This window comes from Falco punctatus, assembly GCF_963210335.1.
Source record: "Falco punctatus genome assembly, chromosome: 11".
In the NCBI taxonomy this organism is placed as follows: domain Eukaryota; kingdom Metazoa; phylum Chordata; class Aves; order Falconiformes; family Falconidae; genus Falco; species Falco punctatus.
In genome coordinates this window covers 17,383,358-17,404,285 of record NC_137591.1, presented here as the reverse complement: position 1 = coordinate 17,404,285, position 20,928 = coordinate 17,383,358, and the positions used below count along the sequence as shown (strand labels likewise).

Below are 20,928 nucleotides of genomic sequence, written 5' to 3'. Positions count from 1 at the left end.
AGCAGCATCTCCTAGGAAAGAATTCAGAAAGAAACAGAGGAACAGCCTCCTGGGGTGGAAGTTACAACAGAAGTTACACAACTGACAGGCTGGGTTAGCAATCTGGTAGACATTAAGAATAAATAGTCTGCAGAAGCATTAGCCCCTTCTGTCTCAATAAACCACTCACATGCTCCCACCAACCTTTACAGAAACACCTGGGGAGACCCCGAGCAGACCCACAAAGGTTTGCTTGTTTTAAGAAGCAAAGATGAGATCCAGCAGGTGAAAGCTGCAAAATGGAAACATTTGGATTCCTTTTGGCAGACAGAAATGGCTAAAAATACCGTTTGGCATTTCTTCTAATACCAGTTGGTAGTAGAAGAGCTCCAAAGATGTCAACAGGAAGCCCTAGAGGTTAGAGGGAATGATGTAACCGCATGTGACATAATGCTTAGTGTAGAGATTTCCTGGAATTGATTAGTGCCATTCATGATAACAGCAGCCAGCGAGAGTGTGAGGACTGGGTGACGGCCCAGGCAGCATTCAGGCATTGGATATTTTTCTTTCTCTTCTAATGCAATGTCTGGTCTCATTGTTTCAGATGCATAACACAGTGATGGCGTGATATTCCCATGCAGCTTTGCTGGGAAGGCTTCGAAGCAGTGCACTCCCCAGCAATGCGCAGCTACTCCCACGCTAAGGGTCACAGAGAGACAACTGCAGAGGTGGAAGGACAATGAAGACTCCTGGGTCCTCCTTTCTCTAGAATATCCTCCCCTCCATTCCTCTCTTATTCCTTGAAGTATAAGATGCAGTCAGGTCATCCTCATCAGTATATTGTGTTATGCCTAGTCTATATAAAAAAGCTATGAACTGCCATCTATATTTAACAGGAGGCTCTGATCTATGTGAGTGGGTGGAAACTGATAGTGACAATGGATGCTGACAATGGCACACAAACTTCACACAAACTTTTAATTGCATTTTAAAGTAATGTAACAAGGCAATGTTTAATGAGTACTTTGTTGAAGAAATTCTGACTTTATAAGCTAATTAAAGAGAAGGAAGGGTTACTGCACTAGGGCAACAAACCCAGGCTGCTGAATGTCTATACTACGGCAACGTGTAGTTCAGATTCAATTGGCAGCCTTGCAAATCTCCAGCTAGCCAGCATGAATGATTACTTTTTTTTTGACTGGCAAATAAATTATCATTATCATCATGATTATGTTAATAGAAAGAAGTAAAGGATAGGCTAGTAGGTTTTTTTGCCAGGGCTGGTAAATTTTCATGACACTTTTTGCAGAACTGTCATACGGCTGGGTTAGATGAAACTGGAAGGCTTTATGTGCATAGCATTTAACTTTAAACATTCTTCATGGAAACTTACATGGCATATAATTTACATATTCAATACCAGTGACAATTTACTTCTCCCATCTGAGCAGGGCTTTCAACTATGCCACTTGAACTAAATTAATAAACAGTAATTAGAGAATGTTGTGCGAGCGAGCTGTTGATGTTGAGAAGATTCTAATCAACACCTTCTTTTAAGGGCCAATTAAAGCTGAATGTATGCAATATAAACATCTTCTTGTATTTAGACATGAACTGGCGAACAAGGTAAAAAATAAAAATCAGAACAATTACAGCAGGTTAGAGATGATCCACTGGAATGATGAATCTTCATTAATCATAAAAGCAGCAGTAATTTCTAAAAACCACTGGCCACCTTCCATGGTGAAGCACTAACAACTTGTGCAAGGTAATTCTGACTAGGATAAACCCTTCGTGCTTCCATTGACAGGCTTTTATCTGAAAGCAGCTCTGCATCTGCCTCCAATTTCCACTGCAGTATTCACCTGTCTGTAAGACAACCCTGCATCTAAAGTGAGTCCAGAGCTGCAGTAGAACGAAGGCGTCCCTGGGGGGGAGGCAGTAAAGGCGAATGTACTCGTGCCATTAACACTGCCTCGTAGCAGAGCTGGAGGCTCCCCAGCAGGTGATCTGGGGAAGGATTTGCACAGCACAGCCCCCACCAGCACCACTGGTGGGAATACAAATGCAAGGATGAGCCTGAGCAAGATGTAAAGCTGCCCCAAATTGTCTCACATCTATTACTGGGGAAGAGCAGCACAGGGGCAGTTATGCCAGAGCAGCTAATGAACTCGTACCTGTTGCCTGTGTGTACTCCTTCAGTCCACTGGTAACAGAAATGGTTTATTCCTGAAAGGTGGATTTAAGACAACCCTTGTTTCCCAAATTCCTGAAGGACAGAGGAAAGGCCATCTTTGATTTAAACAGAGATGATACTTAGTGTACCAAAGGGAGCCTGCAGTAGCAACACAGACTTGTGTATCACTATTATGAACTGTCAGCAAGTTAAAAATAAGTGTAACTTCATCCAAACCACAGCTCACTGCTTCCTAAAGCACATCCAAAAAAAAAAAAAAAGTCATCTAAGCTGGTGCAATGAGGCACATGCAAAATTTGTCCTCCAAGTTAGAAGATACAACAGGCTAATAAAGGTAAGGGAAACATCTGTTCCAATACTGCACCAGTATCATTTGGAGAAAATGACTGCATCACTTACGGCCGTTTGGTATCCAGAAATACTACTACAGTAATAAGATGTTGTCAACTCAGCCTCTACTGAAATCTACAGGAATTTTACTTGTTTAAGAATTACAGGATTAGGCACATGATCAGTGTTTCTTCCCTTTGAAAATAAACATTTCCACTTACTATTTCTACAGCGGTGCAAGATCATTATCTTGTGACAGTATTTGGTTCCACTGGCATTATCTCCTAATTAGCTATTTAAAAATATATGTAAGAGGGTGGAGGTGGTGAGTGGACTTGCAAACTTGACAGGTCTGATATGTTCTTACAAGCTCTGCTAATCCCAACCATTGAAAATATATTAGTAAGGCACAGCTAGCATTTTAAAGAACCACACAGCAAAAGCCCCATGTCTTGAACTCCGGGAGCTCAGCATGCTGCAAAGGGTTCTTGCTCCTGGAACAAAGCCTTTGGGCAGGGGAAGGGAGCAGGAGCAGGGGGGAGTGGGAAGCAGGACATTAAATAGGAAACCAGCCCTGGGAAGAGGGCACCATTGAAAGGCTGATGACCTCTACAGTGCTGCAGCCCTACATTAGAGTAATATCATCATCTAAGGTGATTGGTGTAGGACTTCGGGGGACTTCTGAAAAGCCAAGCACAGTGAAGTTTACTAGGGATGAGAAGATGCAACTAATACAAAGGGAAATGATCTAACAGACTAACTATTTGATAACCCCTGCATTGTCTCTATAACCTGAGAAATAACTGCATTTATAGGCACAAAACGATAAAAGCTTTCTCCAAGATGCTTGTAATATATGAGCAGGTCTGGGATTTCAGTCTGTGGCATGTTAAGAATTAGGAAGATGGGTATTCTTGTATGCTGGACTTTGCTTTTTCTCCCAAGAAGTAGGTTTAATTCCTAACAAACTCTCTTGATAAAAAAGAAACTAGGACACATGTATACACAACAGGTCATTTTGATGGTACTCAGATGCACACAGCAAGCACCCCCTCAGCAACAGTATTCTTCTAACCTTCAGCAGAGCTAAGAACTATGATTTGTTTGTGTTTCTGAGTTGCTTTTAAACCTCAATTCAGTAAATGTGTCGGTGATTTTCAGGGTGTTCTGAACAGTGGAAGGCAGCAAAGTAAATGTCTGAAGAATACTGATAATATGAGACAGGCTTTAAACTGCCATTTACTCCAATATCTGCAGTTCGATTCAATATGCAGTAGGCAATATGATTTTTACTCTGATCAGATGGAATTTCTAGGCCTGAATCTGCTTGCAATAACCATGGTCCATCAGTAACTTCACAGCAAACAGGGAGGTGCAGAGGAAAAAACTGATGTAAGCAGGAAGGGAATGAGCCTACATTAATGTCCTCTATAGATTTTTGTTTTCCATTGAACGTTTTCTCTTGCCTGAAGTCACTTCTGTCTTTTTTTCACACCTCTTCAAGTCCACTTGGTGAATAAATTAAATGAAATTCCTCGCTTGCTCTTAATACTTTTTAAATGCAAGCCAAGCCTCTTGGCTTTTCATACCTGGACATCTACTTTTTTTTTTTTTTTTTTTTTTTTTTTTTAATGCTATTGGATAATTTCTCTCTCTTTCATAGGCTGGTGCTTTGGCCCATATGCACCCTGTGCGCTCTGTAAGGCTCATGCATAACTGCAATGGACGATTAGTCCAACTAAGTCTCCAGCAATTTCAATGGCTTATGCAAGAGTAGATGGGGCACAATATGTAATTTCAGCTTTTTTTGTGAGGGTTTTCAATCCTTCCATGAACTAAATAATTTTATCAGTTTCTCTCTCTTTCTTTCTTTCTTCCTTTTTTTTTAAATTTGTCCCATTAAACTACAGAACTGGAACATATTCATGAATAGTTTCTTTCTGCTTTAACTCAAGGAGTTCCTGACATAACAAAAACCGGTAATTAACTGGCTTGAAGACTTTTACAATAGCCTCTTTAAATAAGTCCTAGTATGCGGTACTTGCAGCACTGACTCCACCACTGCAATGCACCCTCTATTAAAGAAGGTTTGCTAGTCTGCCTCAGCATTCTTGGCTGTTTTCTCCACTGCTCTCCTGCTCAGAAACACCAAAGTCCTCCCACGTTTCTTTGTGTGGCAAAAGCTAACCAGCTCTTCCACGATGGGTCCCTGCTCTCAATCCACTTGGCTTTGTGCCACTTCCTTAAATGCTCCAGCATCAGAGGGCCACTTGCCACCAGCATTAGGACGGAGTGGCAGGTCTCCAGCAGCTGCGCATGGCTCAGCCTCTCCTCCTAGCCAGTGTCACAGGCTGCTCCATCTTTCAGCGCAGATGCATTTTGGCACACTTTGGTAGTCCCCACTACCTGCCCTCTGCTCCGCACCTACTCAGAGCAGGGAGGGGCTCTTCCTGGTGGAAGAATCAGGCTTCGATTTTTCAGATTTTACTCAGCAGTGTGTGATTTATAGCTGGTGCATGTTGGCTCCAAGCATAGTTGGTTTTGCCTACCCATGCTTATCTCCCCCGGTTACAAGACATTCTGTTTCTGATGAAAATATTACTCTGATGAGTGTTTCTCTGGCTCCACCATACCTTTATGCTTCCTGCTAACTAGCGCAAACCTTATTGTTGCTGTTCCTAATATTTTGCATCATTTTTAGATCTAGCAATTTAGTTTGTAAATAGCATGAAAGAAAGTATTAATGCATATCTTCGCCCAGTGCTCCAGACAGATTGGTTCACTGTGGAACAATTGCATACATATGTGCTAGTCTATATTTCTTGTAAAATCAAATCATGTAAGGATGCCTCAGCCAGAACAAGCCATAAAGCTAGGCAAGGCATGGAAAAAAAATTCCCAAATATGTACTGCTAAAGTTACAAAACTATAAAAAAAATAATGCAGAATTGAAAAGGGCAAAGGAGACAAAACGTAAACACAAGCTTTTATACGCTCTGTGTAATATAGAGTGAACGTCATTTTGACATGCTGGTATCATGAGCTGCCAATGTAGTTCAGAAAAGAAAGGGATATCTCCAGAATTATGGCAATGCTGCTCTCTTGCATCAAAGCCAGTTACAAGATCTATGTCTGTGGCTGCCAGGTCTAACTGCCTACTTGGAAACTAAAAGCAGGAGAAATAATTTCCTAAATAATTGTATTTAAAGTGTCCAGAAAGATCATGGATCTTCAGAAGCCCCTTTGGAAACACAGCCCATTTTAGTGGGGGCTCACATCCACCCCCCTCAGTGCAATGAGTGCCTCGCTGCGGCTGAAAGCCCCCAAATCTGCTGCACTCAGGCCTTCTGTAGGACATCAATGAGGCAATTGTAACACACAGCTAAGTTGATTTTGCGCCTTTGAAAAATCTCCTCCTTAACAGAAATACTTCATCACTGTCAGCTGAACACGTTTAACTTTTGAATTAATGTTATTTTCAAGAGGTCAGACATGTGACAGTAACAACAGTCTTTTGCCAAGCCATGTATTTCAGGTCTGCATCTGGATTTCCCCAGAGCCTGGTATTGTTTAAATACAAGTAACTGACTCTCGCTCATCACTAATGCAAAACTTCTGTTCTCCGGACTCCTTCAGGGCCCTGCTCATGGCCTCCTTCCCCACGCAGGCATGGGGAGGTGGATCCACTCGGTGCCTTCTCCCACGGTACACAGTGCTTAGCAGGTCAGAGGGACCTAACAGCCAGCAGCTGGGAATAATGGCAGTCATTTTCCCTCCCATTTTGTTCCCATCCCAAAGACCACCAGGTGTTTCAGCAAAGGTTTAGATGATAGCCTCATGGTTTGCGAAAATTCATGCCTCCACCAAGGGCCACAGCTGCCAGGCTGCCCCAGTTGCAGGGACGGGAGCCCTTCCAGCACAGCTGCCAGTCTGTCTGGCACTCGCAGGGTGGTGGAAAGGAGCGAAAGCCTCTGGGAAGAGGGATGGTGGCTGCCTGCTCTCACGGCTGGGCTCTCACAGAGGAAGAGGAAGCCGGTCTCCACTCTAAGGGTGGTCTGTTTTATATGACATTGCATTTGTATGAAATACCAAATCAGTGCTCTGTACAGTGTCTTTTGGTGGTTATACAGATCTAGGACATTCAGAAGTATTTCAGGAAGAGCTATTTGTGGAGGCACATGCAGCTGGAAGGTGCCTGGGTTCTAGCTTTGGTGGAAACAAGTAATGTGTCTGCCCCACGGCACCAACCCCTGCGACTCCAGAAGCCATCGGCTAGTCATAGCGGGCTTTGGGACAGGCCTGGTGTGTGCGTGGTGCTGCAGCCCAGTCCCCATAAGTGAAGTCGCAGATTTCTGCAGTACAGTTGCACAGTGAGCCTGCTCTCACCGAATTAACTATTAACAATACCAAGTAATACTGCATAAACACTGACATTAGTTTTCCCCACACAGTAATGTTGTAAAACCCGCTCTGCTGCTGTGAGCTGCTGAGAGGATTTTGGGAGGCACAGCCCCCCTCTCCAGACCTATCTCCAGGGAGCTGTACATGGCCAGTTCTTGGGACTCCTTTTCTCTCTGCCCCTCAGCATGGGGTGTGTGGGGGGTGTCCAGATCTTCTATCAGTTAAATTTTGTTTTCCAGCCTGCTTTGTAATTCAGATAGTGTTTTTGTTCACTTGGCTGGCACAGAGTATTTTCACCACACCCTTGTCTCTTCAGACAAACAACCTCTTTTCTAACCCCTGGCAGGGCTAAACCTAGTGAGTAAGAAGAAACAGTAGTTAAGGCATATTAATAAATAAAGCCACCCTGAAGAAATACCTGCACAAAGCAAGATGAATGGGCATCATCTACCTGGACAGTGTTTCTGCTAAACATGGGAGGAATAAATCAGACATGTCAGGTACCCTAGGACACCTGACAAACAGGGAACAACGTTTCTTGAAACCGTAGTTTTATCTCTGCTTGTTTGGATCAAACACTTGTAATAGTTGTGGATTAATTTCCTTCCCATAGTCAAAACAATAAAAGCCAGGCACCATTTTATTAATTTCCAAACCAGTGTCAGATAAGCAGAATTGCATTTAAAAAAGTAAACACCCTGCTGTAGAATTGGAGGATATGTAAGCGTTTGGGGCTTTTTTTCCTGTGTCTATAAAAGGGGGAGGCGTTTAGCATTATGAATAGATTTCATTTTGTAAGTTGTGCTACAAAGCACTGATAAGGCAACGGGAAAGCAGCAGAGAATGAGGCAGAGCAGGAAGAAATACCACCCATATTAGGACACAGCCACTTATTTAGTCGCTCCCATTTGAATAAAGATGCCATTGTTCAGCCAGAAGAATGTACATATTCACAGGCCGGGCACAGAATAGCTCAGTGTATCTAGAACTCCAGAAGTGTCCAAATTACAGCCCCAGGGCCAAAACTGCCCTTGAGTCTTTCTGAAGAATGACCCTCTGCTTAATTAATCAGTGCTTTAACTGTGAGTGATCCCAGGACACACTTTTCTCAGGCCTTTTTCTTAGCCCTGCTTGTTCAGAACAAACCTTTAAATGTTCTCTGGCTGATTTTTGACCATTTTTTTCCCCTTTCAAGATTATTATTTCCTGTTTTCCTGTGAAAGCTCATTAGAAATTAAGACCAGCATCTAGATGATCTCAGTTCAGTTTACTTGGATAGGAATGATTGACTTGGGATGGAGAGACACTGGCTCCTTTTCAAGGCCTACCAAAAAAGATTAAGTCTACAGACTCCCGGAATATTGCTACTGCAATTTTCCTTCCATATACTAAGGAAGAATTATAGCAGGGCTGATGAGTTTGTACATGCCATTCTGTTAGTCATATTTGATCCCATCGCCATAACTCCAGCTGTTGTGCATGGGATCCTTACCAAGATCTCTTTCCCATTTACCCTGCATAAGACAAGTTTGAATTTACAGCACTGAGAACTCCTTCTTGCTGTCACAGTCCAGGTTGTCTGAATTCTCATAAAGCTTTTTTCCTGCCTGGAACAGAACTGAGTTTCAACGGCAATAGAAATGCATCAAGACAATGAAAAACATTGTGCAAAATTTCTCTCCAAATTGGACTCCACCTTTTCTAGCCAGCTTTGATGATAAAATTCATCCTATTCTAATTGAAGTTAAACAGGGAATGTCAAAGGTTTTGCTTAAAAGGAAAACAGCAGTGTCTTTTTTTTTTTTTAATAGTGATCTTTAGAGTGAAAACCAAATGAATTTTGACCATCCTTACAAACTTGTAACAAAATATACAAACTAAAAAATGTCAAGGTTTTTAAAAAGTCAGCATGAATGTTTTGAAAGGCTATAATGATAATATAATCTGCAGCTGGGGAAGCTGGAGCCATACTGTTTGATAGGCCCTATCTTATGATATCCAATATTAAGCTAAGTAAAATGATATGACTGGATGGCCTAACTAAATTTAGTAGTCTGGTGAATTGCCACTCTACTAAATTTAGTCAGCCCGTAATGGGCATTAGATATCTACAGTCCAAACGATAAAATCTGTCTTGCTTTTTTAGGCTCCCAGCGAATGCACAATATACTATGTTGCACTATTAAGAAATAAGCAAATCTGCAGGGGAAACCAGGGGAAGGGGGGAACCAGGACTTTAAGGTATGCAGAAGGAGTCAGAGTATGCAAATCCACAGCCTCATGCTCAATGCTACTCCAGCAGCAGGCAAAGGTGCATGGGTGCTCCCCAGATATGTGACCCAAAGGGAGCAGAAGAGAAGGGCTCTGTAGGTGCAGTAACGCTCCCCACTATAAAGCTGCCACTCCAAATGTAGTTTTGTGTTAGAGCCATGGGAAGAAGAGTGGTTACAAGTGGGAGCTGGGCTGTCTGAGCCTTGATGCTCTTACAAAACATACGCTGGCTGCATTTTCATACCATTCCTTCTACATTTTCTAATTCTGGGTTTTGTAATCTTGATGGTAAACAGGGCAGTATTATTTCTATGTAGATTTCCATGCACCTGTGAGACAGCTTTACAGCTACGAAAACTGCTAAGTCATTTTTATCAAAACCATATCTGAAGTGTTACTTGCATAATTCCTGCTGTTTAAGGGGATTTCTGCTTCTCAGTCCAAGTGTGCTGTGACCTCTCTACTGGTGTGAAACCATACAGGCCACATCTATCTTTTTCAAATGTGAAATCTAATAGGGTCAGAAGCTTTTAAAAATTCTGATATTAATGAGCAGAGAAGAACAGTAATTGAACATGAAAAGCAAGCCCCATAATATCATTCTCATGTCCTTAAAAAGAGTTGCATCCTTCTGTCATATAAGCAGCTACTGGATGCCCCATGTAACCCAGTGATAACTGATTACAGACAAGAAATAGTGCCCTTGTCCTCACTTCAGTTCCTAGTACAGCAATGGAGACATAGCCTTGATATTCAGCAGGTTCTGCAGAGCTAGCTTTATACTGAAGGTTGACTATCACAAACCACAAGTTAGCAGTGATCCCATCCCTACAACAGGCACATTTAACCTGTCTGAAGTTCTGTATGCACATTCTCCGCAAGAAGCAATTTTATTGATCATAGCTGGGTGTACACGTTCGACAGTCAAACTCAGAACAGTGGTTTTAAAAAATAACGTGTCTCAAAATGATCAGTATAGAAACTCCCCATTTCCTTAATCCTTTACACTAAAAGGGAACAAATAGCTCTTTTTGGCAGGGGGTAGGGGTGGGGGAGGGGAAGCTTCTAAAACAGTAGCTAAGAAAAAAGTATAAAAATAAGATCAGTATGGCTATTATCTGTATGCAGTCCCTCCACGTAGGCAGTGTTTTGGAAACAAGAGACAGGAGAGGGACAGCTTCAAAGTTCAGAGCATTTTGTTCATTTTTGACATTCCAATTTTCACTCTGAATTTACCCTTTTGCGAGATTTTAAAATCTGTGTTCTCAATAAATGGATGTGGAAATTGTGATCACCCTCTTTGAGTCCTCTCCTTGTAACTTTTGGAAGGGTTGGCCGTTTTGACCGCAGTTGCATTTGGAGGTTGTATAGGTCTCAAACACACAGGGCTATCACAGATATCACAAAGCGCACCCCTACCAATGTCCCTGCAGAGATGCCAGACCCACCCCCACCTCAGAGGGGCTGTCACAGGAAAATCCTACTAGACACCAGAGAATCCAACTACAGCATCTCAACACACTAGGAACCAGGGTGCCCTAGTTCTGCTGCTCACACAGTAACTTGTTTTTCTTTTTATAATTATGTCTTAATCATTCTTTATACTGAAATAATCATAACATATTTACAACCAGACTCTATTTTAATTTTTGTCTTCAGATCACTTTCTGTGTGGCCTCATACTGCCATTTCCAGCCCAAATGACACCCTTCCTATCAAAGCCGATTTGGATTTCTTTTTTCAGACACAAGTTTGCAAGGTATTTTTGTCAAATGATTTACTCAAGTTCAGATGTTACAAACAGACCTGATAGTGTAATGAGGCACAGCAGCAACTCTGGATCTGACCCAACATGTATTTGGTGTCTCCCTGCTGTATTTTCTAACTCTGTAACAAAACCTTATTTGTGTTGCACGGCTTCATAACCCAACAGACATGATGCTTGCCTGCTCACTCTAGTTGTGCTTCTTACTTTTAGTACAGATGAATATTACTGGCCAGTAACCACTAGCATCATTTTTCCAACATCATTAGCATTTTTTTGTAGCTGTTGTTGCTTTTTCTTTTCTGATATGACTTTTCCCCATCTGCCATGTTTTTTCCAAACTGCTTGTAAATATTTGGAAAAAAGCATTAGTTTTGCATTGGTCTTAAGGCAAGCTTCATCTAGATTTCTTCACTTACATGCATTAATGTTTTACAAGTTTTCTCCCCCTTGCTTTTTAATCAAACACCTGTTTTCACAAGGCCTTCACTTCTTTCTAATTGTCAGTCCTTATTTTTGTTAAAACCCTTTTTTTTTTTCTTTTTAAAAAAGTGGTTCTATTGCTCACCCATTTAAAAATCATAATTAACTTCATCTCCTTCCTCATTTGCTAATGTGTCTATTTTCTCTCCAGTATTTCCTTTTCCCCTGATGCACTCATGAAGTCTCTCTTGTTTCTTTTATCCCCTTTGGCTAGCTTTAACTCATTCTGCCTTAAGCTGGGGAAAAGGAGACCTTCACAACACAGTGCCTAGAACTTCCATGATGTTTTATATTTTTAAAGTCTTTTGCAGACTCATTAACTTTCATAACAGGCCAGTGAGGCAGAGAAGTATTATCAACAGCTTTATTTTGATGAGGAAAGTGAAGGGGCGGTCCTTAATAATTGATGCTGACTGCAGAGGGAATGCTCCAAGGGCCAAAACTCCTGTCCATGTGCTCAGGCAGGTAGACAGCTAAGCTTGCTAGTGGGCACAAAGCAGCAGCAGTGAAGTTGGAAAGCTGAGCTCAGGGAAGTGAGTGCAAAATCTCTCTTTCAGCTGCCTTTATTTCAGTTTATTTTTCAGGTGAAGACTCTACAGAGTTTACCCACCCAGCTCTGTTCAGCTCTGCCAGTCAGATGTTCCTTCATAATATTGGTATACCTGGTTAAAAATGCTATGGGACAAAGCAGTGCAATTGTTTGTCTAGAGGATATTTTAAAAAAAACCCTGTCATTACTTTATCCAAGTGCCTGACAAACACCTTTACTCTTCAATAGCCATCAGTCTTAGGAAAACAATTTCAAAACCATATGCTCAAGGTGCTTGAACTAAGATTTAACTAGCCCCATTTACACAGGGGCATAGCGAGGATGTATATGCTCATGCAAATATGCCAGCCTGGGCTTCCTGCAATTTTCTTCAGTTTTGTTGTACCCAGACATCACTATACAGAATTATCACAGTTTCTTAGTTTGCGGTCCATGGACCACTAGTGGGCCACAAGACATCAGGAAGTGGAGGATGAAACAACTGCACATTTTCCAAGGAAGACGGAAAGTCTAAGCCATACAAACATGTTCCAGCGAGCAAACAAAGAGAAGGGAGTGGAATCAAATTACCAAATGAACAATCAAAGCTTATCTTAAGTTTTGGTTGGTTTGCAAATGAAAAGCTTTGTGGTTAGATGTGCAACACAGCCTGGGGATATTTTTTTCATGATCCTAAACAGTGGTTAAACACTACTTTGCTTGTCTGGAAGTCTAAAAGGTTAAATGATGTTCATGAGACTCTTTTCTTCTAAGCTGGTGTCAGCAACATCTTCATCACCCTCGCTTGAACTATGGTGCATCACAACACTGCTCTCTAGCATGGAAGGCCTAGAGCTTGTTGTATCCTGCCCCTTATGCTAGCTGACCAAGAGGATCCTTACTGATCCCTCTGAGGAGTCCTCTCCCCTTCCCCTTCTGTCCATGCTGCCCTCCATGCCCACCACGCCTCTCCCACAGGCACAGACAGGATGTGCTCCCCTGCAGCCAGGGGCTTCCAGAGGGTGAACGAAATCTGGTGCCATGCTGCAATTTATGAGGCTGGCAGCCAGATGAGATCTAAAGCTGCAATTTTCCTTTCTCCTAGGGGACTTCCCAGGGGTGGAAAGTGAGATGTGATGGTCTGGTTCCTCCACCTCCAGCACCTTTTCCAGCAAGAAGTCCAGGTTAGTTTCTTGATCTTCATTTGTGCATGTGTGTGTACAGAGGTGAAAGCAGGGGAAGTATCCAGCCCCTAAAAACGACTTGGTTAAGTTCTGCTGAGCAGGAGAGGCTCAGCACCTAGCCTGCTTAGCACTCCCAAACTGCTTAGCACTCCCAAACTGTGCCGGCCAAGTACCCAGTTCAGATGTTTATGGAGGTTTCTTTCTGAGGGCTGAAAGCTTGCATCTGTGCTTCCAGTTCAAGTTCTCTCACAAATTTGAACAAAAAGCTTGTAAAGTTCAGCATCCTCCAAATTGCCCCATATAAGTCGCTACTGAAACCATATCCAAATGGCTCCCCCCCTGCCATACCTTCCACAGAAATGACCTAAACTTTGTCAGGTTCACACGTCCCTAGAGATGATCTCATTTCACTGCTTCAAAAGAGCTTTGGTCTGCACAGCCTGTAGCAGCAAATTTACACTTCAAAAAGCAGACAGCTTTTTCCACATCTTATTCACTTAATGGGTGAGAATGTAAAATTAGTTCCGTTGCTGATGAGGACCTTGAGCCAAATGAAAAGTGTTCATTTGTCAGCACAGACTTACAGCCTGAAACATGATTATATAGCTAATCCAATAATGGGTTTTGATGCTGAGCATTTATTTATATACAGTATGTCTGTTATCTGTTGATAATCAGGCTCTACAATTTACTCCCTTTTGTGTCATTAGACTTAGCAACATCTTCCAGACATATTACATTTGCGTGTCAACATACAAACACACAAAACCTTTCTGACCAAAATACTCTCTTTGCCTATTTGCCTTGAAACAATGTTTGAATTTGAGCTTTTTGCAGTTTAAAATATTAGTAGGAAATTAATCATTTTAGACTGAGAACCTCTCTGCATCTTAAAACCTTAACAGATTAGAATTTGAAACATAAATTTTGTTTCCTTATCTATAACATCATATGAACTGATTTATTCTTTTTTTGCCTGATGTGCATACCAATATCTAATTATCCCAGGTATAAATTTGTATACATTAAATGGTCCCTGTCCTAAAATATTCCATGTCCTAACATCAGACAGTATCTTAGACTTTGTTAACTATGCAAACACCACTATTTGATGACTGCACAGATTCACCTTTTATAGAACAGAAAGTGAGTATAACTTGTTAATGTTAAAATCAGGTGTGGTTCTTACCTCAAGTATATTAAAATCAAACAGAAAACAAGAAAGTTGTTTGCTTTTACTTTTTCAACTTTTTACTAATTTCTACTGCTACCTAATATGCCTGCAGTTGTATGGATGACTGTAAATATCTAACACTGAATTACTGGGACAGTTTACTGCTCATTTAAATATAGAATACATAAAATTCAAATATTTAAAATGGGGAGGCATTTTCATGGCTATGCTATAGTATGATACATTGTAACATTCACCAGATAAAAAAAAAAAAAACAAAAAAAGTCCATGGGAAAGTAAAATCACTCCAGTATTAAACTGGGAGTTAATTGCAAATATGGGGCACACCTGCAAACTCTGCAAACAATCCTGCTACACTACACAAGGCAATTTCTGTGCTAAAGGATAGTTCTGCCTGCAGAAACACCCAGGAACACCTCTGAAGATTGGGTGAAGCCTCTAAATTTGGCAGTTGGGAACTTTTCAGAAGTAAAGCTATTAAGTAAAATTTACCTCAAAGCATACTGCAAATCAAGGGTGCAGGTGAGATGCAAATGGTGTACGAGCCAAAGTCGAGGTTCGCCACTGCCTCACCTAAGAGCAGGATCAGGCCTCCCTGTGTGCTTTTGTTTAGCTGAAATTTACTCTACAATAAATACTTATGTATTGCTGCAACATGATGTTTTATTGGGCTGCACTAGTTTACTAAAAACAGCAGGCTGGTAATAGCAGTGCTTGTGGTTTTGCCTGTAATTCATTTGTGCATGGTAATGCACAGGGAGAGATATGATACCAGATAATAAGGCAAATTAAAAAAACGACTAAACTCAGTACTTGTAATATACAGTATATTAGGACCATGTTCAGACAGGCTGATTCTTTGGATATTTTTATTTTTTGTTTTACCTCGGCAAGGTAATTCATTAGGTATTCGCTTGGGTAAAGAATAAATGAATATAGCATACATTACATCCTCACTTTAGTTGCAGAAACAAATCTTTCCTGTACCCGCCAATGTAATCTTCAGACTTTTCGTTATATAAAACACCTCAAGAAAAATGCACCTCGGTAAGATTTACACTTTATTACTCTAATGATTCTACAAACACTGCCACAATGTGATGAAAGGCAAAGCAGTCCTGATCTGATTGAGAGCTAATAAAAATCAGTACTGAAAACTGAAAATAGCACCCTTATCATCTTTCTTTCATTTAGACCTGATTACTAGGGGATTATAATGCAATCACAGCTATGTGTGAGAGGTAGCTATGGGAACCAGTTTTAACTGTTTATCTAGCCAAAGATCTTAATTTAAGTTTGAACACTCTGATTCATTTATATGTAAGACACCAAGGAGACAAAATGCAGAAGAAACAGATGCTCACTTGTTCTTTCCATTTAACTTCATAAGCTACCAGCCAATTTGTCTTTCAGGGACAAAATTAATTTCTGATGACAATGTGAGCAAGTAATAAACTAGGAGTTCCTGTCCTGGGAAACTTGTTAAGGCCATGTAATGTTCTGGAGTTATTTAGAAAAAAACAATTTGCTCATAGACTTGCAGGGACATCTGTAACAGAGTTTTCTTTGTCCCTGTGCTGTTACTCATTTCTGGGGGCTTTATGACACCTTTTCCAGAGGTTGATTTGAAAAAGTTCAAAAGGAAACATATTGCCCATTATTTATTTCCTGTGGGGGTATTTTTTTTGACTACTTTTTTTTTTTTTCCTCCCCCCTTCCTATTCACAAATCATGCAAACCTCAACCCAATTGCTTTGCTGCTTCCACACAGCCAGAGAAAGTAACTACCAGCCAGGAGGCCTAAGAAAATTAATCAAAAATTATCTGAGGAAAACAGTTTGTTGGAAATCTTGAGCCAAATACATACCTGAAAACATCTGACAGAGCACTGTAAAAAAGTCTGTTGCACATTTAGATGGAAGGAGCTTTGCCCATTAATGCTGTTAACTCTGTTAAGCTACCATCAGCAGCAGGGGAAAAAAATGCCAAAATAAGGGGGGAGAGAGAAAAAGAGATGGAGATTGGTACAGGGTGTTTGTACATACTCCTGCATCAGTTATTTAACCGAAATGTTCTCTATCTTTCATTATCTTTGGCTGATGCTATTTCCCCATTTCAGTATTTGTTTCGCATGTACAGCTCTTTACTCTGGTAACACTTTTCTATCATTTGGTTCATTCGCTGGGGTTTTATCCCTTCCTCTCAGTCCCTCCACATCCAAGGTTTTCTCTTAGGTAAATTCCTACAGTCTAATGTCTGTCCATTAGCACATTTAAAATCACTGTCTGCTATGCTTAACATTCGTTTACAGCTTACGTGCTTCACATGAACGTTCCTTTTCCAGAAGTTCTTTTGAAGGAAGTTTAAAGTAAGTTGCAAAATGTTTCTTTTTCATCTAAACAGGGAAATGAATTTAAGAAAGGAAGAGAAGAGCCTGAAGGTTTAGCTCTTTCAAATTTTAAACAGAATTCAAAACACTGTTGGAACACATCTGTCAGAGAAAGCATGAGAGCACCTGCATTTTAAGAGTGGATCTCTTCCCCAACTCCTTCCTTGATAATAGCTTGCACGAACAGCACCTTTAAACCACATCAATCCAGACGCTTTCCATCCATCCAGTTGTTATTTCCCTTGGCACTGAAGTGCAACTACCTCTAGACTGAAGCTTCTCAGTGATGTGCAGCCCACTGTACAGCACCACAGCTCACAACAAGAAGTGATTAAAACTATTCAGCCAAGATTTTAAAACAAGGGGAATTTTAAACAGGTAGTTCAAACCAGAGCTTGGCCTTGATACTGCACAGAGCAATACTAACTCTTGACTTAAAGGCCAGATGGTTTCAAATATGAATGATAAGAATTAAGTTTGGAGAGGAAGAACTAAGGATTAAATGAAAATTATAAACTTTACTGTGGTTCTGTTTGTATTTATGTAGTGGGACCTCACGAGCACACTGCCCAAGCGCACAGTATGTGGCCTGACTCTGTATCTGTAGGGAAGGGTGCACCATGGTTCAGCTGATTTCTAGTGGTCTCCTTCTATCAGTGAGTTTTCAGTGATCAAAGTAGTGCTTCAAGACACGTCCACCTAAGTGTGGTGGCTTGGCCATTAGCTGAGCACCAATAAGGGTGTGACTGGCAAGGACCACTGCTAACTTCTTATCAATGGGACTCACAGAAAATTTAAGTTCATTGCCTTAGCGGTGATGTGTTCTCATACCATCCCTGCCACACAGCTTTGAAGGCTTGTGTGCAAAGGCAGAATACATACCGCGGCTATTCAGATGAAAACAGAGCATTAATTCATGTTTCAAGAACACGGAATAGGGAAAGTTCACACATTTTAGAAAAAAAACCACAACATTTTGCAAATTAAATTATTGCTTGGGAAAGAAGAAATCAGCCAGTGCTCTGACATCCCCTTGCACAGGCAAGCGAGAGCTGCAGCAGGGACATGACAGCAGTGTTCCTCTAAGGTGCAGCTGATGAAATTTCCCACCTAAGACACTCCACAGGTTTGGGACATGTTGATTACTGAGGCAAATTTAATAAAGAAGAATGTAAGGATATAAAAGAAAGACCCCGTCAGGAACGTTTGGGTGGGGGAGGTTTGACTGGCTATTTGTGGAGCTCTATGACATGTCTGAAAATTTGTGTTGGCCTGCTGGGAAGCACAGCAGTCACCTTGGGAATAAAGAAAACAGTTTTTTTGGGCTTCAGGTATGGGAGAGAGGTGGCTGGGATAGGACTATTATACAGTTTGTATAATATCAATCCTCCATAAAGCAAAATGTTAATTAGCATGCAATTAAGGTGGAAAGTATCCTTACTTCAGATCAAAAAAAAATCCTAAACCAATAATGTAGCTTTTAAAAACTTGCAGATCAGGAAGACATTAGTAGAATAATGAAAAAGTTGGATCTGAATAACTCTATAATGTATTTCCAAACCCAAACAGATATTTTCCACTTTTCTGCAAAACTCTATATAGTATAATATATTACACATTTCTATGCAGAAAGTCTTACATAACCTGTCTCCATTTCAATGAAGCTGTAAATTTTGGGGTTGGATATCTGAAAAGCAATTTTGATTAAGTTAAGAAGTGGGAATACCACAGCTGGGCTGGAGTCAGGTGAGTCTGAGAAAAGAGGAGGAGTCCGCAGGCCTCTCTAGAAAGCCCGCAACACAAAACGAACCTGTAACAGTGCCTTTGCGGCACTGAGACCAGCAGCCCAGAGGATGACAAACTTGCTTAGGGCGGGAGATATTGGAGCAGGATGCTCGTGCCCTGGCCTAGTTTAGCATTTTACAGACTGTAACCACCATATTCCTGATACAACAGAAGCAACATGAGCTCCCTCAGCAGTACATTAGGGTACAAATTGACATAAAACAAGGAAACATTTATTTTAGCTTCAAAAATCAGTGCAAAAAGCATACATAAACTATATGAGAGCTGTGTCACTAATACCTCAGTCTTCAGTGAGATAATCCCAGACTGGTTCACCTCTGGTTTTGGAGGCCATCAATCTTTGGAAGACCAAAGAGTCAGCAGATGCTCATCCTTTCTACAATGCCTCAGTAGAAACCAGATCTTTGTTTCATGGTGTGTAAAAGCTGTGAAATCCATGAAGCTCAGAAATCTCAAGGACTACAAAATAAATCCACTCCTGTGTAGTGCTAATACAGGAAATTCCAGTGTGAGGGAATGCAGCCTTTTTCCAACATACCACAACCAGTAGAAGAATGTGGCTTCAGAGGAAAAAACTTTTAACTGGTTCCTAGTGGGCTTGTCCATAAGTCAACTTTGCATTACAGTAACAAGCCTATTGATCTATTCAGTTACAGTTGTATTTCTGCTGGCCTTGCCACGAGAGCAGCAGAGCTGCCGTGGACAGCCTGCTGGGCATCCCACGTGGGCAGGCCACCCTGCTCCTGTGAGACCAGGCACACGCAAAACAGAGGTTGATTTTATTTCCTGATGAGGTCTCAGGGACACAGGCAGTACTGTGAAAGTCTCTCCCTTTGAAAGAAATTAGTAAAAACTACCCTGAGGCTACTCGCTTCTCCTCCTCCTCATGAAGTCAGTAAAAAACATCACCACCAAACATATTAATTTAACTAAGCAGCAAATATAAATTGAAGTTTAACATGTATCATGAAAAATGCTTTTCAGTGTCTTCTGCAGCTAGCAAGACTACCAGTTGGCACACTGTCTGTACCTGTCTAATAGGAACCTTACTACTGAGACCTGAGACTGAAAGCATGCAGACCATACGTGGCCTTCAGAGATAAGTATTCTGGAAACATCAGAGAAGAAAAAAAGGAAAAGATGAGAACCAGATCCTGGACCTGGTAAAGGTCCAATAACGACATCTTACAGCCTACCACTCTCATCCTTCCTCTGAGAAACAGGTGGCAACAGAAAGCAAAAGATGGGCCTCTGAAGGGATCCGAGCACAGCAGTGCCATGCCCAGGGGCATCGCAAGGGTGGTGGCAGAGCGTGTGGTGGGGTGCAGGTCACAGCATCTGCCCCTTCCTTCTGTTCCAGCTCTACCTCTCTCTGTGGTGTGGACAGCATGGACATGCCGTGTGCTTTGAATTTCTGACCCAGGACTGTGCCTTACAGCGATGTGCCAACTCAGCTGTAGTAAATCTATGGTTTTAGGTTTAACCACATTATAAACGTTAGCCAGTAATCACAAAAGCAAACACTCCCCACACCCTCTTTTTTACGGAAGGGCTCTCTCTGTCACCCAGGTGAAAGCTAACAACCTGAGACTGACTGTTACTGAGAAATGAAAGCTTGGTTGTTCCAGCTAGATGAAAGGCACCAAACCTGAGACAAATATTTTGTCAGCCCTCATGGGGAATCTTGTAAAGCCATCTCCCATCCTGTAACCGCTCTGTGGTTAAATAATAGCTTCAGTTCTCTGATGTTGCAATCCAGCACCTTTCACAGGCATTAAATTCCCTCTAAATTAATTCTAAGAAAAAAAATGCATTCTGCTCAGAGTTATTTCTATTGCCCAGTTATTTTATATGAATCTGATAACTAGTTTCCTGCTACAGAGATTACATCTTGAATACTTAATGCCAATTTGGAAATATTTTAGACAAAACAAAAACAGATCTAAAATACAACACACAGTTTAGCTAAGTGTAGAACATTAATGCAAGGCATGATTGGAAAAACAGCAAGTAAATTGGAGGAGGAGAGCAGATTCAATGGATATCTCTCAGGGTTAGTACATGCTGTAACTGGTCATTCAGGCATTTCTAGTTCTGAAAGTACATTTTTCTTAGCATAAAAATCTCAGAGTTCAACAATTCAAAAAAATAGTTAGAAGGAAGGATAGAGTGCAGCCAAAGGATAGCCTTTAACAACCATTTCAAAATGAAATCTAAATATGCTTACATATTAGATAAATGTTGGCTTCCAGGGAAGCTTTACAACACTTTAATTCCATCCTGGACTGGGATATATGGAAATGTTTTGAATTTCTGTAAGTGTCCAGAGCTCTCTGCTAAGCTAACAAGCTGGTATTTCTATTCATATAATAGAAGCTATTTTTTCCCTGAAAGTAACT

At 41.1% G+C, this 20,928-nt stretch overlaps 1 protein-coding gene across 1 annotated transcript in view; it reads right to left on the bottom strand.

Annotated features, from left to right (window-relative positions):
• Positions 1–20,928, bottom strand: part of LOC308071359 (uncharacterized protein) — an 88,016-nt gene that overhangs the window by 28,033 nt on the left and 39,055 nt on the right. The gene's annotated exons all lie outside the window — the stretch shown is intronic.